At 38.6% G+C, this 25,687-nt stretch overlaps 1 long non-coding RNA gene across 3 annotated transcripts in view; it reads left to right on the forward strand.

The window, feature by feature from the left end:
• LOC131812853 (uncharacterized) overlaps window positions 1-25,687 on the forward strand; it is a 104,887-nt gene that overhangs the window by 67,792 nt on the left and 11,408 nt on the right. For 2 of the 3 annotated variants that reach the window (XR_009346518.1, XR_009346519.1), the window contains 2 exons: window positions 9,089-9,244; window positions 25,277-25,343. This is a non-coding gene — a long non-coding RNA (uncharacterized LOC131812853). The remainder of the gene's footprint in view (window positions 1-9,088; window positions 9,245-25,276; window positions 25,344-25,687) is intronic. The other variant, XR_009346520.1, reaches the window with a different exon arrangement.

The following is a 25,687-nucleotide window of genomic DNA, read 5'->3' on the forward strand; positions in this document are numbered from 1 at the left end:
TACAATTTTTTGGAACAGTTTTGGGAGAATAAGTATTAATTCTTTTTTAAATGTTTGGTAGAATTCCCCTGGGAAGCCATCTGGTTGTGGGCTCTTGTTTGTTGGGAGATTTTTGATGATTCTTTCAATCATTACTGGTTATGGGCCTGTTCAGGTTTTCTATTTCTTCCTGGTTCTGTTTTGGTAGTTTATATGTCTCTAGGAATGCATCCATTTCTTCCAGATTGTCAAATTTACTGGTGTACAGTTGCTCATTATATGTTCTCATAATTGTTTATATTTCTTTGGTGTAGGTTGTGATCGCTCCCCTATCATTCATGATTTTATTTATTTATTTGGGTCCTTTTTCTTTTTGATAAGTCTGGCCAGTGGTTTATCAATCTTATTAATTCTTTCAAGAGCCAGCTCCTAGTTTCGTTGATTTGCTCTGGTGTTCTTTTGGTTTCTATTTCATTGGTTTCTGCTCTGATCTGTATCATTTCTCTTCTCCTGTTGGTTTAGGCTTTCTTTGCTGTTGTTTCTCCAGCTCTTTTAGGTGTAGGGTTAGGTTGTATACTTGAGACCGTTCTTGTTTCTTGAGAAAGACTTGTATGGCTATATACTTTCCTCTCAGGACTGCCTTTGCTGTGTCCCACAGATTTTGAACAGTTGTGTTTTCATTTTCATTTGTTTCCATGAATTTTTTAATTCTTCTTTAATTTCCTGGTTGACCCATTCATTCTTTAGTAGGATGCTCTTTAGCCTCCATGTGTTTGAGTTCTTTCCACCTTTTTTCCTCTCGTGATTGAGTTCTAGCTTCAGAGCATTGTGGTTTAAAAATATGCAGGGAATGATCCCAGTCTTTTGGTGCCAGTTGAGACCTGATTTGTGCCCCACAATGTGATCTTTTTTGGAGAACGTTCCATGTGCAGTAGAGAAGAATTTGTATTCTGTTGCTTTGGGATGGAATGTTCTGAATATTTAAGGCCTTTATTTCCTTGTTGATCCTTTGCCTGGATGATCCGTCCATTTCAGCGAGGGGGTGTTAAAGCTCCCTACTATTATTGTATTATTATCAATGTGTTTCCTTGAGTTTGTTATTAATTGAGTTTATATAGTTGGCTGCTTCCATGTTAGGCCATAGATATTTATAATTGTTAGATCTTCTTGTTGGACAGACCCTTTGAGTATGATATAGTGTCCTTCCTCATCTCTTATTATAGTGTTTGGCTTGAAATCTAATTTATCTGATATGAGGATTGCCCCCCCCACCTTTCTTCTGATGTCCATTAGCATGGTAAATTGTTTTCCATTCCCTCACTTTTAATCTGGAGGCGTCTTTGGGTCTACAATGAGTTTCTTGTAGACAGCATATTGATGGGTCTTGTTTTTTTTATCCATTCTGATACCCTGTGTCTTTTAATTCGGGCATTTATTGCATTTACATTCAGGGTAACTATTAAAAGATATGAATTTAGTGCCATTGTATTGCCTGTAGAATGATTGTTACTGTATATTGCCTCTGTTCCTTTCTGGTCTACTACTTTTAGGCTCTCTTTTTGCTTAGAGGACCCCTTTCAGTATTTCCTGTAGGACTGGTTTGGTGTTTGCAGATTCTTTTAATTTTTGTTTGTCCTGGAAGCTTCTTATCTCCCCTTCTATTTTCAATGATAGCCTAGCTGGATATAGTATTCTTGGCTGCATATTTTTCTCATTTAGTGCTCTAAATATATCATGCCAGCCCTTTCTGGCCTGCCAGGTCTATGCAGATAAGTCTGCTGCCAATCTAATATTTATACCATTGTATGTTACAGGACTTCTTCTCCTGAGCTGCTTTCAAGATTTTCTCTGTGTCACTAAGACTAGTAAGTTTTACTATTAGATGACAGGGTCTGGACTTATTTTTATTGATTTTGAGGGGGAGTTCTCTGTGCCTTCTGAATTTTGATGCTTTTCCCCTTTGCCATATTAGGGAAATTTGCTATTATAATTTGCTCCAATATACCTTCTGCCCCTGTCTCTCTTTATTCTTCTTCTGGAATCCCAATTATTCTAATACTGTTTCATCTTATGGTATCGATTATCTCTTGAATTCTCCCCTTGTGGTCCAGTAGTTTTTTTGTCTCTCTTCTATTCAGCTTCTGTATTCCCCATTACTTGGTCTTCTATATCACCAATTCTCTCTTCTGCTTCATTTATCCTAGCAGTAAGAGCCTCCATTCTGATTGCACCTTGTTAATAGCTTTTTAAATTTCAACTTGGTTAGATTTTAGTTCTTTTATTTCTCCAGAAAGGGATTTTATTTCTCCAGAAAGGGTTTCTCTCATATCTTCCATTCCTTTTTTGAGCCCAGCCAGCACCTTAATTATCATCATTATGAACTCTAGATCTAACATATCACCAATGTCTGTATTGATTAGGTCCCTAGCCATCGGTACTGCCTCTTGTTCTTTTTTTGTTGTTGTGAGTTTTTCCACCTTGTCATGTTATCCAGATAAGAATAAATGAACAAAAGGATAAAATACTAAAAGGGTGGCAAAGACCCCATAAAAATGTATGCTAGCCAAATCAGAAGAGACCCAAAACCAGAAGGAGAAGAAGGGGGGGGGAAAGAAATAAAAATAAAATATTATATATATTACATATATATAATATTAAAAAATATATATAATATATATAATATTTTATTATATATATATTAGACTGGTGAATAAAACAGAGCCACCCACTTGATTTTGGGTATATTCTAGTCTCTTAGAAGAAAGTACTTCCCAAAATTTTAAAGAAAGAAAAACATATATATACAAAAATAAGGGTAAACACAATGAAGGGATGGAATATGACTGTAAAGATGAAAAATTTTTTAAAAATTCTAAAAAGGAGTTGATAAGTTGGTTGGAAAAAGAAAAAAAAAAGAGAGAATGTGCTCAGGCTGGAGACTAGAATAAAGCCATATGCTAGATTTAGGGTACATTTTGATCTCTCAGAAAAAATTATATCCTAAAATTTTAAAGAAAAAAACACTATACATATACAAAAAATAAGGTTAGATATAATTAAGGGATAAAATAGGAGTATAACAATGAAGGTTAAAAAAGATATTTTTTAAAGAAAGGTACTGTTAAGATAAACTAGTAAAAAATGTTAAAAGAGGAAAGAGGAAAAGCTAAAAAAAAAATAGAATAGGGAAAAAAAGTTTAAAAATATTTAACTTTGCAAGACTAAAGGATCGTGGGGAATAGTCATGAATTCGATGCGTTGCTTTTGCCTTGCTCTGGAGTTCTGCTGTTCTTGATTGGTGAGCTTGGTCTTCATTGGATGTTCTTGCCGATCTTCTGGGGGAGGAGCCCCTTGCAGTGATTCTCAAATGTCTTTGCCCGAGGTGGAATTGCATCACCCTTGCCAGGGACCCGGCTGAGCAATCTGCTCGGGTTCGCTCTTGAGAGCTTTTGTTCCCGATTGCTTTTTGTACTGCTTTGGAGGATGGGAATGAAAATAGCAGCCTCCCAGTCTCCAGCCCACAGTTGCTGAGAGCTCAGGGCCCCACTCCTCAGTGTGCCCTCATAGAAAAGCATTCAATCACTCCTGTCTCCCTGATCTCCGGCCGTGCTCTGTGCTCACCTGGCCTGTGACCAGGTGTTTCTATCTGGCACATGACCCCGTTTGGAGTCTCCAAATGGAGCAGATTCCTGCCGTGCATTCCTGCACCGCTTCTCCTGGAGGAGGAAGGAGGGGTCTCTCTGGATTTGCCACTTGAGTCCCTGCTCAAAGAGCAATGGCTTGACTGTGCCTTGGATCATGGTTTAATGTAACCTCAAGTTGAGAGCTCACCCTTTGGCTCCATCTCTATAGCCAGCTTCCCCACTCCAATACCTGGGAGCTCTGCCACACTCAGACACCCCCAATCTTTCTGTGACCTTGCAGGGCCTGAGACCACACTGTCCCCAGAAGGGGTCACCCCCACTTAGCCTGTGGAGTGATGTCCCTCAGTGGAGCAGACTTCTAAAAGTTCTGATTTTGTGCTTCCCTGCTCCACTGCTTGCCAGGAGTGGCGGTCTATCTTCCCGTTGTTTCAGATTCACTTCTCCGTGTGTTGTACCTTTAGGAAAGTGTTTGATTTTCCCTTCCTAGAATTACTGCTCTTCTCTAACTCCTGTTGAGTTTGTAGGTGTTCAGATTGGTTTGATAACTATCTAGCTGAACTTCTGGGACCTGATGTCATTTCAGTCTGCTACTCCTCCGCCTTCCTGTTGGAAGTATTTTTATTTGGAATTCATTATCCTTGCTGGCAATTGGTCCATTCAAATTTTCTATTTCCTCCTGCTTCAGTTTTGTTAGGTTATATGTTTCTAGGAATTTATCCACTTCCTCTAGGTTGTCCAATTTTCTGAAATATAATTTTTTATAATATTCTATTCAATTGTTAATATTTCTGTGGTGCTGGCTATTACTTCTCTTTTATTTGTGATTTTGCTTGAGTCTTTTCTCTCTCTCTCTCTCTCTTCTTCTCTTTGGATGAATCTGGCTAAAGGTTTATCAATTTTATTTATTTTGTTTTCAGAGAAACAGCTCCCGGTTTCATTCATCTATTCTATTGTTTGTTTTTCAGTTTCTATATCATTTATCTCTGCTCTAATCGTTTTTATTTCTTTCCTTCACATGGTGAGTTTTGTTCTTCTTTTTCTAGCTCCTTTAGGTTTAAGGTTAGGTAGGTTATTTGAGATTTTGTTTCTTCCTAAGGTAGGCCTATATTGCTGTAAACTTCCCTCTTAGAACTTAGATGCTTTTGCTGCATCCTAAATATTTTGGACTGTTGTGCTATCATTTTTGTTTGTCTCTGTGCAATATTTTACTTTTTCTTTGATTTCTTATTTGACCCATTCATTGTTTAGTAGCTTGTTATTTAACCTCTGTGTATTTATGCTCTTTCCAGATATTTTCTTGTGGTTGTTTTCTAGTTTCATAGCATTGTGGTCAGAGAAGATGCATGGTATGACTTCAGTCCTTTTGAATTTCTTGAGAATTGTTTTGTGGTCTAATACATGATCTGTTCTGGAGAATGTTCTGAGTATTGTGCTGCTTTAGGATAGAATATTCTAAATATATCTATCAAACCCATCCAGTCCAGTGTGTCATTGAAAGCCACCATTTCCTTGTTAATTTTCTGTTTGGATGATCTATTGATATAAGGGGTGGGGAAGTGTTAAAGTCCCCTACTGTTATTGTATTACTATCAGTTAGTTACTTTATGTTTGTTATTTTTTTTTTTACTAATTATTTTTATTAACATGTAATGTGTTATTTGCCCCAGGGGTACAGGTCTGTGAATCATCAGGCATACACATTTCACAGCACTCACCTTATCTTTATGTTTGTTATTAACTGTCTTATATATTTGGATGCTCTCCTGTTGGGTGCACAATTATTTACAATTGTTACATATTCTGGTTGAATTATCCCCCTTATTATTATATGTTGTCCTTCTTTGTCTCTTGTTATAGTCTATTTTGTGTGTTGTAAGTATGGCTACCCTGGCTTTCTTTTGACATCCAGTTGCATGATAAATATTTTTCTATCACCTCACTTTCAATCTGTAGGCAACTTTAGATCTGAAATGAGTGTGCTGTAGGCAGCATATAACTGGGTCTTTTTTTTTAATCCATTCTGTCACCCTGTGTCTCTTGATTGGAGTTTTAGTCCATTTACATTCAAAGTAATTATTGGTACATATGTATTTATTGCCATTTTGTTACTTGTTTTGTGATTGTTTTTATAATGTTTCTCTGATGTTCTCTTGCTATCTTTTAGAGTTTGCTGCCTTTCTTTAATGATATATTTGGATTTTTTTTTTTTTTTTAAGATTTTGAGAGAGAGAGAGCATGAGAGGAGGGAGTGTCAGAGGGAAAATCAGGTTCCCCACTGAACAGGACACCCAATGTGAGATTCACACTGGGTGCCCTGGATCATTACCTGATCACATTGGGACTCCAGGATCATTACCTGAGCTGAAGGCAGTCACCCAACCAACTGAACCACCTAGGCACCCCTATATATTAGGATTTCTTTCTCTTTTTTCTTTACCTATATATATATATATATATTTTAAATATATTTCTTTACATATATATTTCTTTATATATATATATATTACTTTGTTTGTGGTGACCATTAGGTTTGTAAATAACATCTTCTGTATGTAGCAGTCAATATTAAGTCAATGATCCTGTAATTTCGAACTCATTCTTCATGCCACTTCCCCATAAGTTTAGGTATATGGTGTGATATTTTACATGCTTTTTTTTGGTGAATCATATGACTGATTTATGCAGATCTACTTATTTTTACTGCTTTTGTATTTCCCGCTTTTCATACTTTTACTTATCATCTTTCCTTTTCACTCAAAGAGTCCCCTTTAACATTTCATGTAGGGCTGGTTTAGTGGTAAACAAAACTAAACTCCTTTAGCTTTTGTTTGTCTGAGAAACTCTCTATCTCTCCCTCTGTTCTGAATGATGGCCTTGCTGGATAGAGTATTCTGGGCTGCAGATTTTTCCCTTTCAGCACTTTAAATTTATCATGCCATTCCTTAAGCCACCAGTTTTTGGTACTTCATTACCACAGCCCTGGAAAATGAATACACCATTATTCTGGAGGTTCCAGTCTAAGAGATGTCTGTTACTCCTGGGAAGCCAAGGCTTGAGTTCCTTCAGGAGTACTTGGGCTCAAAGCATTTGGAGACTGACGTGAGACAGATGGCCATGCAGGTGGATAGGGAAGAGGACAGCCCTGCCGGCTCCTTCATTCCCCCTTGGTCCACAGCGGATCCTTCCGGGACTATCTGAAGGCAGGTGCGGGTGGCGAAGGGTCGGTTCATCCAGCCTTACCTCACTCTCCCCTCCCTGTGCCAGTTGTCACTACCAACTGCCCCAGTAATCGATGTATATGTTTTCAAACAAAGTTTAACTAAAAGAGTTTTGAAAATATCACAGCCATCAGCATACCATTTGGAAATATAACCACTTGAGATGATCGAGAAGGAGCCTATAGATTTGGGCCAAGTGGTTAAAAGCCGTTTGTCCCAGGCCATGACCCCTTTAACATCTCTTGAGGTTGCCTTCCAGGCATCCTTACTCTCCCTGCTCTTTCCTATAGTCTGAGACCATTTCCCCCAATGCTGCAATTCTGACTTCCACACTGTGGTTTACCAAGCTGGCTCTGTGTATATTACAAAGTAGCTTTCCTTTCCCAGCCAACTCTAAACTGTTAATACATTAAGTCAATGGGAACGTTCACCCCATTGAACATCTGGATGTGGAGAACAGAGTTAGTTGGAGTAGGGAAAGAAAAAAAGCCAGATTACCTCTCCAAAGGCTGGGCTCATTCCATGTCTGGTTGCAGGTTTGGGTTTCCAGGTATGCTAAGAAGCTGTGGCTCCTCTGGCTGTGTCAGTAGAAGGACTTCAGGATTCTGATGGCTACCTAGCACAACCAATTTGCTCTCTCGAATAATCTGACTCCATTATAAAATAAAGAAATAGCAACAAACTAAAATAGCTAAAGTGGATGCATTTGAAAAAAAAAAAAACACAGCAAAATGGCAATTATGGTTTTCTCTAAAGAGTAGAATTAGGAGTGATTTTTACTTCTTTTTTTGTACCTTTCCGGATTGTATGTCTTTTTATTTTTTAACAGTAATAAGTTTTAGTTTAGATCCAGACAAGTAAAGCTGTCTCACGTTTGAAGGCAACCACCACCACTCAATGCAGAGAGTAGGTAATATGCTGATTTAGCCTAGCTAAAGAGAAAATTTCCGGGGCGCCTGGGTGGCTCAGTGGATTAAGCCTTTGCCTTCAGCTCAGGTCATGATCTCAGAGTCCTGGGTTTGAGCCCTACATTAGGCTCTCTGCTCAGCAGGGAGCCTGCTCTCCCAACCCTGCCTAGGCTCCCTAACATCCTGCCTCTCTGCCTACTTGTGATCTCTATCTCTCTGTCAAATAAATAAAATCTTAAAAAAAAAAAAGAAAATTTCTTGATTATACAGTAAATAAAAACAAAACAGAAAAGCAGCTATTAATGTGCCTATTTACCAGCATTGGTTATTAAAACTCTGGGTTCATTACAAGGCTACGCAATTTAAACTTAACATGGATGTATTTAAAAGATACTAAATGGCTTCAAGAAATAGAACATCTGGGGCACCTGGGTGGCTCAGTGGGTTAAAGCCTCTGCCTTCGGCTCAGGTCATGATCCCAGGGTCCTGGGATCAAGCCCTGCATCAGGCGCTCTGCTCAGCAGGGAGCCTGCTTCCTCCTCTCTCTCTCTCTGCCTGCCTCTCAGCCTACTTGTGATCTCTGTCTGTCAAATAAATAAATAAAATCTTAAAAAAAAAAAAAGAAATAGAGTAATAGAGTAAAATAGAGTAAAAATAGCTTAGACAGTAGAGGTCTATTTTTCCCTTATAACTAGAATTTATACATAGCTCTAGGTTTAACTTCTTTGTGATTCTTTTGGCCTCGCCTCATGGTCACAATATGGCTGCTATAGTTCCAAATATCATGCTGCCAGTAACAAAAGCAGGAAGGAGAAAGTTTCTATTTTATTAAAGAAGAAAATCTTTTCAGTTTTCTCAGGGCATTCCTCTCAGGTCCCATTGGCCCAGTTAACTTGCTTACTCATTCCGGCAGCGAGGGATGCTAGGAAACGGAATATCTGATTTCTTCAGTATGTAGTGGAAAGGAAGGAGTCTCTTTCCACTAAGAGGCACTATGAGCGCATGGCTGTGGACTAGGCAACCAGGATTATCTGCCACAGTAGAGAACTTGGAGGAAGTCCAGAGAAAAATATATTCAAAATTAATCCTTTACAAAAACCTTCATAATAATCTAAGATTTCTAAATGTCATCTAAGTATGACATTTTTATACCACAGATAGTGGTATACATCTATCATATACAAAGCACTGTTGTAGGTGCTTTTAAAAATGTGAGTGTCATGGAGGAAGGAAAAATATCTACTACGTGCTAAGTGTAAGTCGGGCACTTTGGCAGATGATTTAAATATATCATTTCTTTTACTACCTTAAGGGAGGATTTACTGAGTTTATTTTGCAGATGAGGAAGTGGAAATCTCATGGAATCAGACCATTTTTGCCAGCCTTCTCTCCTGACCCTTTCACCTTGCACCAGTCCCATACTGAGCAGTGCACCTTCTTGGGAACAGCTTGGCCAGATTACACAGGTGTACACAGAATATGACTCAGCCAAACGGTGAGTTTATGCATTGGTAAAAGACAGTGGAGGTAAATATGGTGATCTCAAAGCTGATTAGGTGCTATTTATTTTCATCTTACATTTACTTAATCTTAACAGTGTTTTGAAAGATGAGAATGCTTTTGAAAGTTTTAGTAGAGATCCAAGCTAGATTCAAGAGGAGTGTGTTTGGCTAATTATAAATAGTTTCTTTCCATATTTATGTTGTTTTGGTGGTTTGAAAAAAGAATTGTGTATCTGTTATATATATTATGTTCATTATATTTATGTTATATACTATATACTATATATATATTGTGTTTTTGTTCAACATAATACTGGAAGACCTGGCCACAGCAGTCATGTTACAAAAAGATACACAAGGCATCCTGGGGTGCTTTGGTGGCTCAGTGAGTTAAGTGTCTGGCTCTTGGTTTCAGCTCAGGTCATGATCTCATGGTTGTGGGAATGAGCCCCATGTTGGACTTTGTGCTCAAATTCTCCCTCGCTCTCCCTCTCTTTACAGCTTGTACATGCATTCTCTCTCTCTCAAATAAATAAATAAAACCTTTAAAACATGCAATAAAGTTAATAAGGATTTTAAGAATTTTAAAGACTTTTTTGTTGCTGTTTTCTAATTCCCAATTCTATGTATAGATCTGTTCTCCTCTCTCTGAAAGCTTTCAGAAGTGTAGCTCTATCCCTTGTGATCTAAAACTTTGTGATGTTCTTCGTTGGTATGGAACATATATTTTTTTAAGATTTTTTTTATTTGACAGACAGAGATCACAAGTAGGCAGAGAGGCAGGCAGAGAGAGGGGGAAGCAGGCTCCCTGGTGAGCAGGAAGCCCGATGTGGGACTCGATCCCAGGACCCTGGGATCATCACCTGAGCTGAAGGCAGAGGCTTTAACCCACTTAGCCACCCAGGCATCCCTGGAACATATTTTTTATCCATTACACTTCACACTCTATAGCCTCTTCCACCATAAATTTTCATTCTTTATTTCTGGAAATATTTCTCATTCAGTCTTCAATAACTTTTCCTTTTTAATTTCTATCTTTCTAGAATGTCTAAGTCTCCTGTCTGATCCTCTCATTTTCTTCTTTCTATCCAATTTTCCATCTCAAATTGTCTTTTTGTTCTAATTTCTAGAAGACATCTCCACTTTATTCTTCAACCATTCTATTGATTTTTATACATCAGCTATTATATTTATAATTTAAGTATAGTAATCTGACTCTCTTTTGGATGGAATAATTCTCCCAAATCTCTGCGTATGATAATGATTTGAAGTCTTCTTCTGATGTTGGTATTTAGTGGTTTTCCTTTTTTTTTTTTTTAAGATTTTGTTTATTTGTCATAGAGAGACAGAGAGAGAGAGAGCACAAACAGGCAGAGTGGCAGGCAGAGGCAGAGAGAGAAGCAGTCTCCCCAATGAGGAAGGAGCCCTTCCCAGGACCCCGGGAGCATGACCTGAGCCAAAGGCAGCAGCTTAACCCACTGAGCCACCCAGGTGTCCCACCTTGGGGTTTCCTCTTCTTTCCCATCTGTTCTGGTTCTTATGCTTACTGTTAGGGCTTGTCTCCAAATGCTTATTGATCCTTTGTTTTCTAAACATGTTGACTGAGGGCCTCAAAAACTGATTGGTAGCTATCAAATATAATCAACTTCACAAATTCCTGAGCCTTTCATGGGTAGGGGGGACATGAATTGGTTTCCTTTTTTTATAATTAAAAAAAATTTTTATAAACATATAATGTATTATTAGCCCCAGGGGTACAGGTCTTTGAATTGCCAGGTTTACACACTTCACAGCACTCACCATAGCACATACCCTCCCCAATGTCCATAACCCCACCAACCTCTCCCTACCCCCCTACCCCTGTCAACCCTCAGTTTGTTTTGTGAGATTAAGAGTCCCTTATGGTTTGTCTCCCATCTTGTTTCATTTATTCTTTTCCTACCCCCCAACCCCCAAAGTTGCATCTCCACTTCCTCATATCAGTGAGATCATGATAGTTGTCTTTCTCCGATTGACTTATTTCTCTAAGCATAATACCCTCTAGTTCCATCCACATCGTCACAAATGGCAAGATTTCATCTTTTGATGGCTGCATAGTATATATAAATATATAAATATATATATTATATATTATATATATTATATATTATATAATTATATATTATAATTAATATTATATATTATATATATGATATATATAACATATATCATATATATTATATATATTATATACCACATCTTCTTTATCCATTCATCTCTTGATGGACATCTAGGTTCTTCCTATAGTTTGGCTACTGTGGACATTGCTGCTATAAACATTCGGGTGCACGTGCCCCTTTGGATCACTATGTTTGTATCTTTAGGGTAAATACCCAGTAGTGCAATTGCTGGGTCATATAGGGTTTGGCTTCCTTTTTTATTTATGCCTTACTTCTTCAGCTTTCTCTGGTTTTCTAAGTCAGTTAATACTTGCATATCTGCCATTAGGATTTAAAATGTAAATAATGTCTCTCATCCACTGGAATGTCCAATGGCATTTTCTTTTACCTTTTGGGTGTGTTCCCTTTGTTAGTTTTTTTTTTTTTAAGCAATTATTTTGTCATCATTTAATTGTGGTTTCAGGAGGCAACAGAGAAATACTTGCGTTCAGTTTATAATGTTTAACCAGAAGTTACATCTAGTATCCTACCTGCTTTTAGTTTACATAGTTGGTCATATTGAAGAATACAATTTACTGTCCTATTCCTTTATGTATTATTATTATTTTTTTAAAGATTTTATTTATTTATTTGACAGCGAGAGATCACAAGTAGGCAGAGAGGCAGGCAGAGAGAGAGGAAGGGAAGGAAGCAGGCTCCCTGCCGAGCAGAGAGCCTGATGCGGGACTCGATCCCAGGACCCTGAGATCATGACCTGAGCCGAAGGCAGCGGCTTAACCCACTGAGCCACCCAGGCGCCCCATCCTTTATGTATTATTATTATTATTATTATTTTAGAGAGAGAGAGAATAGGGGGAGGGGCAGGAGAAGAGGGAGAGAGATCATCTTAAGCAGGCTCGACATTCAGTGTAGAGCCCAATGCAGGGCTCTGTCTCATGACACTGAGATCATGACCTAAGCTGAAATCAAGACTTGGATGGTCAACTGACTGAGCCACTCAGGTGCCCTGTCTTTTATGTATTATTTTAAAGTATTTTTCCAAGATAAAATGTCACTACTTTTTGAACACTAGGATGATAGTCACATAATTCACTCTTTTTTTTTTTTTTTTAAAGATTTTATTTATTTATTTGACAGAGAGAGTTCACAGTAGACAGATAGGCAGGCAGAGAGAGAGAGAGGGGAGCAGGCTCCCTGCTAAGCAGAGATCCCGATGCGGGACTCGATCCCAGGATACTGAGATCATGACCTGAGCCGAAGGCAGCGGCTTAACCCACTGAGCCACCCAGGCGCCCTCATAATTCACTCTTATTTCAAGTATACAATTGTCTTGTCTCTAGCCTCTTTCTCTCTGTCTCTCCCTCACCCAACCATATGTGTATCCATGTGTGTTTGCATGTGTGTATGACATACCCATCATGGTTCTGGGAAATGCTATTGAACCATTTGAATATAGGCAGAACCAATCATCACACATTTATCTTATGATTTATGGAAATAATGTTCACAATATTTGAAGAGAAAATGAACTTCATTTAGCATTAGGAAAAAACTGATCTTTTATCTTATTATCAGTTATGTCTGGCAAGGGGTATAAATACTATTGGACTTAGGTACTTTAGAAAACTCTGTATTACTTTTGTTTCCTGCTTGAGCTGCTTTTTATTTATATTAACACTCTAATCAGCTTATCAGTACCTGGTCCTTTCACATTTGATATTCAAGACACACAGAGCCAGCTATTTTTTTTTTTTAATTTGGGTGTGCACATTCCTTTACTATAAATCTCAGAAGAGCCACTATGTGTGATAGTAAATCATGGTCATGGAAAATATATTGTAGTTTTCAAAAATCATTAAACCCTGTGAAATTCTACTCAGTTAAAAAAAAAAAAAAGGCATAGGTCCTATTTATATTTACCAAACCACCACCAAAAAAAACCCAAAAAACAAAACAAAAAAAAAAACAAGAATAGATTCGGCTGCTTCCACTCCTCCACCTCTTTGTTTCCATCACTAACCCATCCTTCCTTGAGCCTGATACTCCTTCCTCCTAACCTGGGGGTTTGATTGCTGTTGACAGGGTTGCCTGCCTTGCTGCCCTACCCTTGCTCTGCAAAATAATAGAGGGCAAAAGACCTGGGAAAAATAACAAATAATCATCATTTAACTATGAGACATTGTTATCTAGAAAAAGCCATATTCTATACTAAAATCAATTCTGTACACCTTCCCCATCAGTGAAATGGATTCAGAGGCCATTTGGCTGAAATTAAACAATGAGAAGAATAGATGGGATGAAAGTAATAGGAGAACTGGCTCAGGGATGCTTTCCTCATGCAGATGATAAGATTGGCCTGGAGACAAGATACAATAAGGATGGGGAACTTCTCCCGAACAGACAGATGTCTGTGCGAAGTCTCCGTCTTCTAAAAACAGAGCTTTGGTAAATTCTGCCCTTATAATCACTTTCCCTAGAAGCAGGTGGTGGAAGGAGTAAAGAGAATTACAAACTTGGATCAAATTCTAAAGAAAAATGAAGAAATTACAGTGGGAAATGATAGAATTCGGAGTTTCATGCTGAGTGTCAGAATGGGGGAACAGAAAGCGGAGAAGTAATCATACATACACTCCAGACTATAAGAAAGCAGTTTTAAGAAAACACAGAAAGGAAGACAATTAAATGGCCAGGGGGAAGGGGATTCTATAAATAAAATTCTTTGCTTTTGACTGGGAATGTTTCTAATGCAGAAGAATCTTCAGTGTATTTAGTGATGTACATAGCCAGTTGTGAGTTTATGTTCTTAAAGAACAGGTACAGAAGTTATTGCCCTTATAATCGTTGAATTCCAGGAAGCTTGGACATAGATTAGTAACTAAGCTGCTTAACTTGAATGTTTTGAGCAGTTATTTAAATGTACTGACTTTTTCTTTTTTCTTTTTTAGCCACTAAGAATCTGAAATTACCCTCCCACTGTACACAACTAGAAAAGTGGGCAAAATATAGGAAACACCTATTTTTAGATATTAGATATAAGGCAACTGTGGAGTTTATCCCTGAGAAAAGAAAAAAGAAGTGATCCCCCCTCCCATTGCCTAGGTTTTCTGTCCTGGGATAATTCTTAGACTATGACACAGAAAAAGTTTGACAATGTTCTGGGATTAGGGCGACAGACATTAGATTTCAGAGAATTAGAATTTATAGGACAAGAGAGGATAGAGCTACACAGAGAAACAACTTCGGAGATCTGCATGAGTTCCCTCATGTTTGAACAAAATACCAATCTGTAACTAAATATGATGAGGTCCCATGAAGCTGGAAAAGAGCAGCTTCCAAGGAAGGAACACTGCTGGGGAGCTGTAAGGTGAATAGTCCGCTTTCCCATACATTCATTAGTAGAGTTTCTTCTATCCAAACTAGAGAGACTTCACTGAACACAAAGGACATTTGGTAGAGATTCCATAAGGAATATACCTTAGAAATGAGACTAAATTAGCTCCAGAAAAAAGCTTTTCTAGACTCACCCTAAGAAGACTTTTCAATAATCTTTAAAGGATCAAACTAACCTGCCAGTAACTTACCTACTGGTCAGAAAATGTTTACCATTTGTTAAGGAATACAATATTCATTCCCAAATAACGTAACACTCACAAGATCCAGTATCCAATAAAAAATTACTAGGGAACAAGACAATGATGTCCACTTTTGACATTTTAACAATATAGTATTTGAAGTCCTAGCCAGAGCAATTAGGCAGAAAAAGAAATAAAAGCCATCCAAATTATAAAGGAAGAAATGAAACTGTCACTGTTTGAATATGACATGATATTATATATGGAAAATCCTAAAGACTTCACCAAAAACTGTTAGAACCAATAAATTCAGTAAAGTTTCAGAATACAAAATCAAAATATAAAAATCTGTTGCATTTTTATACACTGATAGTGAGCTATCAGAAAGAGAAATTAAGAAAGCAATTCCATTTACGATTGCATCAATAAGAATAAATACCTGGGAATAAAATTATTCAAGGAGGTGAAAGAACAACATACCGAAAACCATAAAACATTGGTGAAAGTACCTGAAGATATAAATAAATGCGAGGATACTCTGTGTTAATGAATTGGAAGAATTGATATTGTTAAAATGTTCATACTACGCAGAGCAATCTACAAATTCAGTGCAATCCCTATAAAAACCCCAATGGCAGTTATTTTACAGAAATTGAGGAAATAATCCTCAAATTTGTTTGGAACCACAAAAGATCCCAGATAGACAAAGCAGTCTTGGGAAAGAAGAACCAACCTGGAGGGATCATTCTTTCTGATTTCAAATAATGTTACAAAGCTATAGCAATGAAAATAGTATGGTATTGGCATAAAAACAGACACATAGATCAATGGAACAGAATGGAGAACCCAGAAATAAATCCATGCATACATGGTCAATTAGTTTATGACAAAGAAGCCAAGAATATGGAAAGTACAGTCTCTTCAATAAGTAGTGTTGGGAAAACTGGACAACCACATGCAAAAGAATAAAATGGGACCACTATATTATGGCCTATGCAAAAATGAGCTCAAAATGGATTAAAGACTTGAAAATAAGCCTTGAAACCATAAAATTCCTAGAAGGAAATAGGCAGTAGGCTCCTTCCATTGGTCCTGCTTATGATTTTTTGGATTTGATCCTACAAACAAAGGCAACAAAAGCAAAAATAAACAAGTAGGATTACCTCAAACTAAAAAGCTTATGCACAGCAAAGGAAACCCACAAAATAAAAAGTCAATTTACCAAACAGGAGCAGATTTTTGCAAATCATATAACAGATAAAGGGTTGATATCCAAAATGTATAAGGAACTCATACAATTCAATAGCTTAACAAATAAATAAATCAGATTAAAAATGGGCAGAGGGGGGCGCCTGGGTGGCTCAGTAGGTTAAGCCGCTGCCTTCGGCTCAGGTCATGATCTCAGAGTCCTGGGATCGAGTCCCGCATCGGGCTCTCTGCTCAGCAGAGAGCCTGCTTCCCTCTCTCTCTCTGCCTGCCTCTCCATCTACTTGTGATTTCTCTCTGTCAAATAAATAAATAAAATCTTTAAAAAAAAAATGGGCAGAGGATTTGAATAGACATTTTTCCAAAGACATACAGATGGCCAACAGATACATGAAAGGTGCTCAACTCCACTGATCATCAGAAAGTAAAAATCAAAACCACAATGAGAATATCACCTCACACCTCTCACAATGGCTAAAATCAAAACGCAAGACATAACAAGTGTTGGCAAGGATATGGAGAAGAGGGAACCCTTGTGCACTGTTGGTAGAAATGTAACTGGTACAGCCACTATGGAGGAGCCTCAAAAAATTAAAAATAAAAGTACCATATGATCCAGCACCCCTGCTTTTGGCTATTTATCTGAAGAAAACAAAAACACTAATGTGAAAAGATATCTGTGCCCCCATATTCACTGTAGCATTACTTAAAGTAGCTAAGACATGAAAGCCATGTAGGTGTCCACAGATGGACTAATGGATAAAGAAAATGTGAGAGATGTATATATGTATATGTGCATATATATATATAGATGAGATATGTGAGATATATATAATTCAGCCTTAAGAAAAAGACTGAATATATAAATATTTATTGATTTATTCATATAAATATATTCATTAATTTATTTATAAATATAAATATTCATTATAATTTATAAATAAACAAATATATAAATATATAATGGAATATTATTCAGCCTTAAGAAAAAGAATTCTTGATATATACAACAACATGGAGGTCTTTGAGAGAATTATGCTAAGTGAAATAAATCAGACAGAGGGGCACCTTGGCAGCTCAGTCAGTGAAATGTCTGCATTCCACTCAGGTTATGACCTCAGGCTCCTTGCTCAGCAGGGAGCCAGCTTCTCCCTCTCCCTCTGTCTCTCCCTCCCCCCCAACTTGTGCACTCTCTCTGTCTCTTTTGCTCTCTCAAATAAATAAATAAAATCTTAAAAAAAAAAAAAAGAAAGAAGGCAGACAGAGGAAGACAAATCCCATATGATCTCACTTATATGTGAAATTTTCAAAACCTCATAGATATGGAGAACAGCTTGGTGTTGCCAGAGTTGGGGGGTGGTGGTGAGTGACGTGAGTGAAAGGTGGTCAGGAGATAGAAACTTTTCTTTATAAAATAAATAATTCCTGGGGATGGACTGTATAACATGGTGACTATAGTTAATAATACTGTATTGTATATTTGAAAGTTGCTGAGAGAATAGATCTTAACAGTGCTCATCACATGAAAAAAATTGTCACTACATAAGGTGACAGATGTTACCTGGACTTATCATTGGTGATCATTTCAAAATGTATACAAATATTGAAGCATTATGTTATACGCCTGAAACTACTATAACATTCTATGTTCATTGTATCTCAATAAAAATAAAGTTCGACACCCCCTTAATTCCTTTCAACTGAACAAAATAGCTTAGGAAAAGGAAACTAAAAATGTGACCTTCTCCCTAGTGTGAAAGTCCTAAGTATCCACAAGTAAATTGTGAGAGAAGAGGATACTGAAAAAGCCTTGAAATACAGCAAGCTGAAGATGCGTGATGAGAAAATAACTCAAGTGTGGCTCCTGACACATCAGTGCAGAGAGGAATTAATCAGATAAAAAGCTTACCAGAGGCGCCTGGCTGGCCCAGCTGGAAGAGCATGTGATTCTTGATCTCAGGGTCATGAATTCAAGCCCCACGGTTGGGTGTAGAGATTACTAAAAAAAATACATGAACTTAAAAAAAAAGTAAAAAAGCCTTAACAAACTTCAGAGGAAGGAACCAACAGTCTGGAGAGAGAATTAAATGAGTCCTTTCACAGAGGGTTCAAGGGACAGTGATGTAATAGCTAGTTCGGACATTCCTGTTGTGTGGCAGTTTCATAACTTGGCCACAAATTCTCTGGCATTCGTTTTATCTGTGCTTGTGACTCCTTCAGTCAGTATCATACAGTAGAAGTAACACTGTGTTTTTTGATCACTGGAACACTCGTTCTTGGAGCCCTCAGTGGGCATGTAAGAAGTCTGTCTTCCCCGAGGCTGCCGTCTGAATGGGAAGCACAGGTCACACGGAGAGGCCACATGTAGTTGTGGTCGACAGTGCCATCTGAGCATGTATCAGCCGTTTAGCCCAAGCACAAAACAACGTGAGTGAAGAAGCCATCTCGGAAGTGGGTCCTCTGGCTCAGCGGTTGACCAGCACCCAGCCGTTTGCGTCATTCCGAGCTGAGGACCCAGACATCAGGGAGCAGAGAAGAGCCATCCCCCGCTATGCCCTTTCTGAATTTCTGACCTACATAATCCATGAGTTCGTAAAAACTTTTGTTTTACAGGTGTGCCTGGCCGGCTCAGTTGGTAGAGCATGTGACTCTTGATCTTGGGGTCATGAGTTCAAGCCCCATATTGGACATAGAGTCTACTTAAAAAAATTTTTTTTTTCTTGTTTCATTTTTTCCTCTCTTCCCCTATGATCTGCTGCCTTTTTCTCAAATGAAACAAGAAGAAAGCGGGGAGGAAGACAAACCATAAGAGACTCATAATCTTAGGAAACAAACTGAGGGTTGCTGGAGTGGAGCGGGGAAGGAGGGATGGGTAGCTGGAGTGTAGACATTGGAGTGGGTAGGTGCTATGGTGAGCACTGTGAATTATGTAAGACTGAGGAATCACAGACCTGTACCTCTGAAACAAATAATACATTATATGTTAATTTAAAAAATTAATTAAAAAGGGTTTTTTTTGTTTTGTTTTACACCACTAAAGTTTGGGTGAGTTGTTAGGCAACAGATGATCTGTGTTCAGAAGAACTGTGTTCCCCCCAAATGTATATGCTGAAGCCTCTGTCCCTCAGAATGTGACTGTATTTCAAGATGGGACTTTTACAGGTAAATTAAAATGAGGCCATTAAATGGGCCCTAATCTAATCCAGTTGGTGTCTTTATAAAAAAGAAGGGATTAGGACACACAGAGAGACATCAGGGCTGTGCAGACATGGAGGAAAGGCCATATGAGGACACAGCCAGAAGGAGGAGATCATTTGCAAGCCAAGGAAAGAAACGTCAAAAGAAACCAGACCTGCTGACACCCTGTTCTTGGACTTCTGGCCTGCAGAGCTATGAGAAAATAAATTTCTGTTGTTTAAGTCACCTGTCTGTGGTACTTTGTTATTGAAGTTCTGGCAAACTCAAGAAAAATCTTTCTTTCCTCACCCCTATTCCCACCTGATTCTGTCAAATCATGGAGTGAACCTCAGACTCCTCTCTCTTTTTTTGTGCTAAGCAACCCTCATTTTTAACTTAAAGTCCAGACCTGGACTCCTGCTCAAACCCAAGGGAATGCCATCCTCTTCGCAGAAATTGGATCTGAGATTTGGGGAGAACTTGGGGATCTCTCCAATGTGGGCTCACAGGGCAGATAGGGCCAGTCTGCAAAGGCCAGCTGATAGACCAGATGCCCAGAAATGAGCAGGTAAAAAGGTAGGGAAAATTGTTAAAGATTTCCTTTTTCCAGTCTAACAGAACTTTCTTGAGGCCCAGCTATATTTCATATATTCTGAGAGATGGTCTGGTATTCTTATTGTAGACTCTACATTTTGATCTTGGGGTCATGAGTTAGGTTAGCTCAAGCTGGATTCTATGACTTGCAACCGAAGTCCTAAATAACTCAAGTGTCAGGTTGGGTCCACCACCAATGGATATTTGTGGGGGTGGGGCCTAGACAGAGGAACTTGGTCGGATTCCCGACCCCAGCTCTCACTCCTGGCACACCCAGAAATAACTGGAAAGACCTTTGGTGAGGTCAGGAGCAAGGGGGGCAAGATGAATCAGGGAAATCTGAGTTACTACTATAAATGTGATCTCATTTGTACTCAGCCTTGAGTAGAAATTTGAGTTACGGAGAAATAAATCCAAAAGAATGACAGAAACTTGTGACAAAAGTGCCAGGCAGGCCAAAACCCAGAATGAACTGGGGCTTTAAAAAGTGCTAAAGAAAAAAAATCACTCCAGAAACACAAGAAAAATCGAATCTGCTGGCAGTGTGTTTTGAGATGGCTGGCCAGGATTAAAAAAAAATATATATATATATATATATATATATATATATATATATATATATATAAATATATATATATATATATATATATATATATATATATATATATATATATAAAAAATAACAAAATAAAACAAAAACAGTCTTTCAGGAAGAAGCTGTATGAGCCAAAAAGGAAGAAGCTCAGGGTAGGCCTGTGACCCAACTGTTCGCGAGAGGAAAAGGAGGCATCCATTCCATGCTTGTTCCTTTCTTATCGATTCTGACATAAGCCTGGTCTCTAAGCAGACCGGGAACCCACGATGCATGAGAGAAGAAGAAGAGATGCTGGAAAACTGGCCTAGGGAGGAACTAGGGGGTCATTACCCCAGCCAGAAACTCAGTTATAGCCAGTGACCCAGAAGCTTCTTGTTCTTTTGCAACGTCACATATACCCTGATAGAGAAGCAGATCGATCCTGATAGGCACATGAGCCCTGATAGCAACATATATCCTAACAGCAACAACATATATGGTAAACTGTGCCCCAGGGGAGGATTATACTTCCCTATAGCACTGATCTCAGGCCGGTCCATGAAATGTCCTTTGGCCGACGAAGTGTCAGCAGAAGTGGCATGTGTCATTTCCAGACAGTCACTTTTAGACCCAGTGTGTGGTTTGCCATTTCTCCTTTTTCTCGGCCATGAGACTGGCCATGTTCCAGATGGAGGCTCTTCTCTCAGTGTCCCAGGGCAAAATCAGTATGAGCAGAGCTTACTGGTTCATCATGAACATGAAGTGTGATGAGAAATAATAAGTCTTCGTGTTAGCCATGGTGATTTGGGAGGCCCTTTGTTACTGCAGCACAGCCTGGCTTCTCTTTACTCTTACAACCTGCAAGGTCAGTAGCGCTGGGGATGAGACAGGAGCATATATCTGGTCACCCAGGACAAGCTGCAAGCTCCAGAGGATGGCACTGGAAGAGCATTAAAGGAAGACCCAGGGCAATCTGCCAGAAGCTCAGGGCCAAGATAAATGTGAGAACTGTCTGGAGAAAGCAGAACATAAGAAATCCCCTGGAATACAAAGTGTATTATTAATTTTTACTTCAACTGAAAACACAATGGGCTGATGATGTCTGATAAGACAGATTTTATTAATGAACAGGGTTTGAGGGGATTTTGAGATTTTGTTTTGTTTTGCTTTTCAGCTAGGTCCTGAGCCAAAAGGTAAAGTGAGGATTAGGCTGACTTAATTGAGGAGGAAGAGCAGATGATGACAAATGAACACATATTACCTGGAACCACCACTGTTTGGGGATAGAGTCTTTCTTTTTTTTTTAATTACAAGGAAATTTTTTTAGAGATTTTATTTCTTTGAGAGAGAGAGAGCATGAGTTGAGGGAAGGAGCAGAGGGAGAGGGAGAAGCAGAGCCCACACTGAGCAGGGAGTCCAACATGGGGCTTGAACCCAGGACCCTGGGATCATGGCCTGAGCTACCCAGACACCCCAGGGAAAGAGTCTTTTGAATGTAAAATCCAGAAATGGTAGTGCTCTGCTGTTCACACAGTCTCTGTCTCCGTTATAAAAGTCAGTTCTAACCTTCTATTTAACCTTCTATTTAAATAAGTTCTCCATTGAAACCTTGCTTTGCTTTATGCAGCAACCTTTCTGGGGACAGGAAATATGCCTGAACCTTTGCCTGAGGGCAAGGACCCTCTTGGCCCAGGCACCAAATTTCCTTCCCGCTATCTGCCTGTCTACTGGGTTCAGAGTGTTCCACATCAGACTCCATTCTAGGTTCACTGCCCACTTAGGAAGACATCAGTACCATCTTGGAATCATCACCCTTCCATCCTTGCTGGCCCTTTGCCTGAAATAAAACAGGGATTCTTGGGATCCTGGGTCATCTTTCTTTGCTTGCCAACCTGAGGCCCTTCATTTGTCTCAAGTTCCTTCAGTCCACCCCATTCTGGTCCTCCCTGAGTGACTGACTCTTGTGCTCAGCTCTTCTCTCCTGCTGCAAAGCTGTGCTCATCATGTGTGGGCATGTCACAAATCAGGGTGACCCTAAGAAAGAAGGGGAGATTCAACTTTTAAAATGATCCAGTGTAGGAAAAGACATTAGGTTTTGAAGCTGGGGACCAAGAAAGATTTCTCAAGACATCGTTGGTGCAAAAAGGTGATTTTATTAAATCACGGGGACAGGACCCATGGGCAGAAAGAGCTGCACTGGGGTCATGAGGAGTGGCCCATCATAGATTTTCAAGTTGGGAGGGGCTTAGGGATAGTGTCAGCTTCTAAGCCATTTTGGAAGCAAGGTTTCCAGGACCTTGAGGAGGCTAGCTATTGTTGGGAAAAGATCATTTAGTAGCATCTAATAGAACCCAAGTCATGAGACCCTTCAGATGTATATCAGTGGGCCATATGCTTGGGGGCTGATTGCCAACATGTCTTTTGGGGGTTGTAGAAAAAGGAAGTTTCTGAAGGAATTTTTATACGTTAAAGTAGGCTTTCCAGATCCTGGGGGTTGGGCTAAGGTTACCTGCTGGCCTTAGCAAAGTATTAACATCGAAGCAGTTGAGTCCCTAAAAGAACGCCACTCTGTTTCAAGGACTTGTCAATGAGCTGTAGGTAGTAAGGAAATTTAACAATTTTTCTTCTGCCTTTGTTTCCTACATCAATCTCAACTATTTTTCATGAGTGAACCAAACCAATAAGGAAGAATCCACTGGGAAGGTTTTAGCAGCAATGTCGAAAATGGAATCACAAGAACCCAAGATGGGGAGGATCCAGGATGACTGGTGTTCGTTTAAAAAAAAAAAAAAAATCAGTTGGGTCTAGGGTATGGTCTATTTGACCACGGGAACCAACTGTCTATTGCAGCTACTTAAAAAAGTTACCAAATGAAAGGCGGTATTAATCTTCCTCTAAACTATTTTTGCCTAACTACATCTGGGGAGGGTTTTGGGCCACGACTTGTCGGATTGAGGTCAGTCAGGATGGCTGGATTAAAATTTTAACTTCAGCAATGTCATGAAATTCACACAAAGTGAGAGGGACTGTTCTACATTTAAAAAAAAAACAAAGCTGAAGAATCATGAAAACCAAATGCAATGTGAGCTCCTTTATATTATTATATTAAATATTTTATTTATTTTTTTTAAAGATTTTATTTATTTATTTGAAAGAGAGATAGAGAGCAAGCACAAGCTGGGGGAGGGTCAGAGGGGAGGAAGGAGAAGCAAACTTTTTGCTGAGCAGGAAGCTCAACATGGGGCATAATCCCAGGACCCTGGGATCATGACCTAAGCTGAAGGCAGATGCTTAACTAATTTTTTTTATTAAAAAAATTAAATAAAATAAAAAATTATACAAAGGGGTATACTGATATGACACAAAATGTGCAGGGGATATTTGGGTATTTGCTCTGGAAGAGATTCTTCTTCTCTCCTGTGTAACTGAAGTGCTAGAGGCCATTCACTTGCAAACAAGACTCATCTCTAAGGAGAGCTGCCTCCTTGGAGGGGAGATTCAACTTTTAAAATGATCCAGTACTTTGATGATGGCCTCTGAAGTTATCCAGGGTGGATGTGGACAGATGCCATCTCTTCATGTGAAATAAAGCTACAAAAGTAATCTGGCTTCATGGTCTATCTTCACTGCCTTGAATTTTCTGCAACTTCCCCTGAATCGCAGTTCTTTGCACATTGGTCACCAGCCCTTCATTTGCTTTCTCTTTGATGACTTTCAAGTCTCTGAAGACTTAACAAATACTCTAAGAAAAGAGATGGCTCAGAAATTTCTTTTTGTCTTTCCATGCAGTATTTCCAAGTCTCAAGAAATGTTTGAGAGACATAATATGGTAGCACCTACATCAGATTCAGTAGTCTTTACAATCCTTTCCTTAGCATTGAACATTATTTGCCCTGTTGAAACCTATGGAAGCAAGAAGGACACCTTACTCTCTTTGGCCTTCTTCAATTTGGCCTCCTATAATATTTCATTTTATACTGTAGGCAAGAGCTTTCTTTACTTATAGTGTTAATAACTTGATGTACTGTGTTTTCCTCCGAGAGGTTAAAGACCACATAGTATTATAAATTATAGTACCAATGGGATTCAAAACAATCCTAAGTCAACCACTGAACCATTATGCTTGAGAATACAGTGCTCGTGACCACAGTAGAATCAGATGCTCTACCCTGTACAAACAAATACCACCCCCATTCTTCACCTGCTGCCCCTGATTGATCATTCAAATAATAGGGGTGATTGACTATTAATTTCCCTTGAGCATAAAAATCTAACATATCTATGTATTTTTGGAGACTACAATGCTCATTAGTAGAAAAATAGTGTTAATACCCAATTTCCTTAATTTAGAAATTGTATATTGGGCATTTGTATACCTGAAAATGAAAGTATTATCTAACAATGAAAATTCTTGCCTTGGGAAGCAGTAATTTTCCTCTTATAGGATCCTTACAGATGGTGACTAGATGATCACATGTTAGAGTTACATTTGTGAAGTGGGATGGTGTAACCATTACTGCCTCACGAATTCAATATTATATAAAGTTTCTGTGGCATAAAGGGACAATTTAAATGATAACGTGTGCTTTCCTGTGTCAGACAGCCCCATCAGAGGAAAAAAGGAAGATGATAGTTCTGCCAAAATTTGAATCAGACGGTTGATATTCTGAATTGTTACCAGGTTGTATTAGGAAAAAACAAATTATTAACATACTTTTCTGGGGGAATGTATTTCTCACACAGATTTCCTCTGAATCTCTCCTGTAACTTAAAGCTAGCCAAGCCTCATAAGAATGTGCACCATGGCGGGGTAAGTAAAATTTTCTAAGTACAAACAATACTCCAAATAATTCATGAAGTATGATAAACATACTCAGGCATGTCAAATTCAATCTTTGATGTGTATTAATGACTCATTTTTTTACTTATAGTTCCATAAAATCTTATTTTCATTTTAAACACAGTATGAGAAGTTCAGAGAAAAACCAAGACACTGGAAGGAGGCTGGACATAAAGACTTCCTCTTTGATAATTGCTTTCATGATTTGTATTAAAGATTTGCAGTGAGGTTGCCTGGAGAATCAAATCACTAGGAAATTTTCACTCAAATGAGGGAAGAAAGCAGTTTACTGTAAGAGTAAAAAAATACTTTTT

Source organism: Mustela lutreola, chromosome 12 (assembly GCF_030435805.1).
Source record: "Mustela lutreola isolate mMusLut2 chromosome 12, mMusLut2.pri, whole genome shotgun sequence".
Classification (NCBI taxonomy): Eukaryota; Metazoa; Chordata; class Mammalia; order Carnivora; family Mustelidae; genus Mustela; species Mustela lutreola.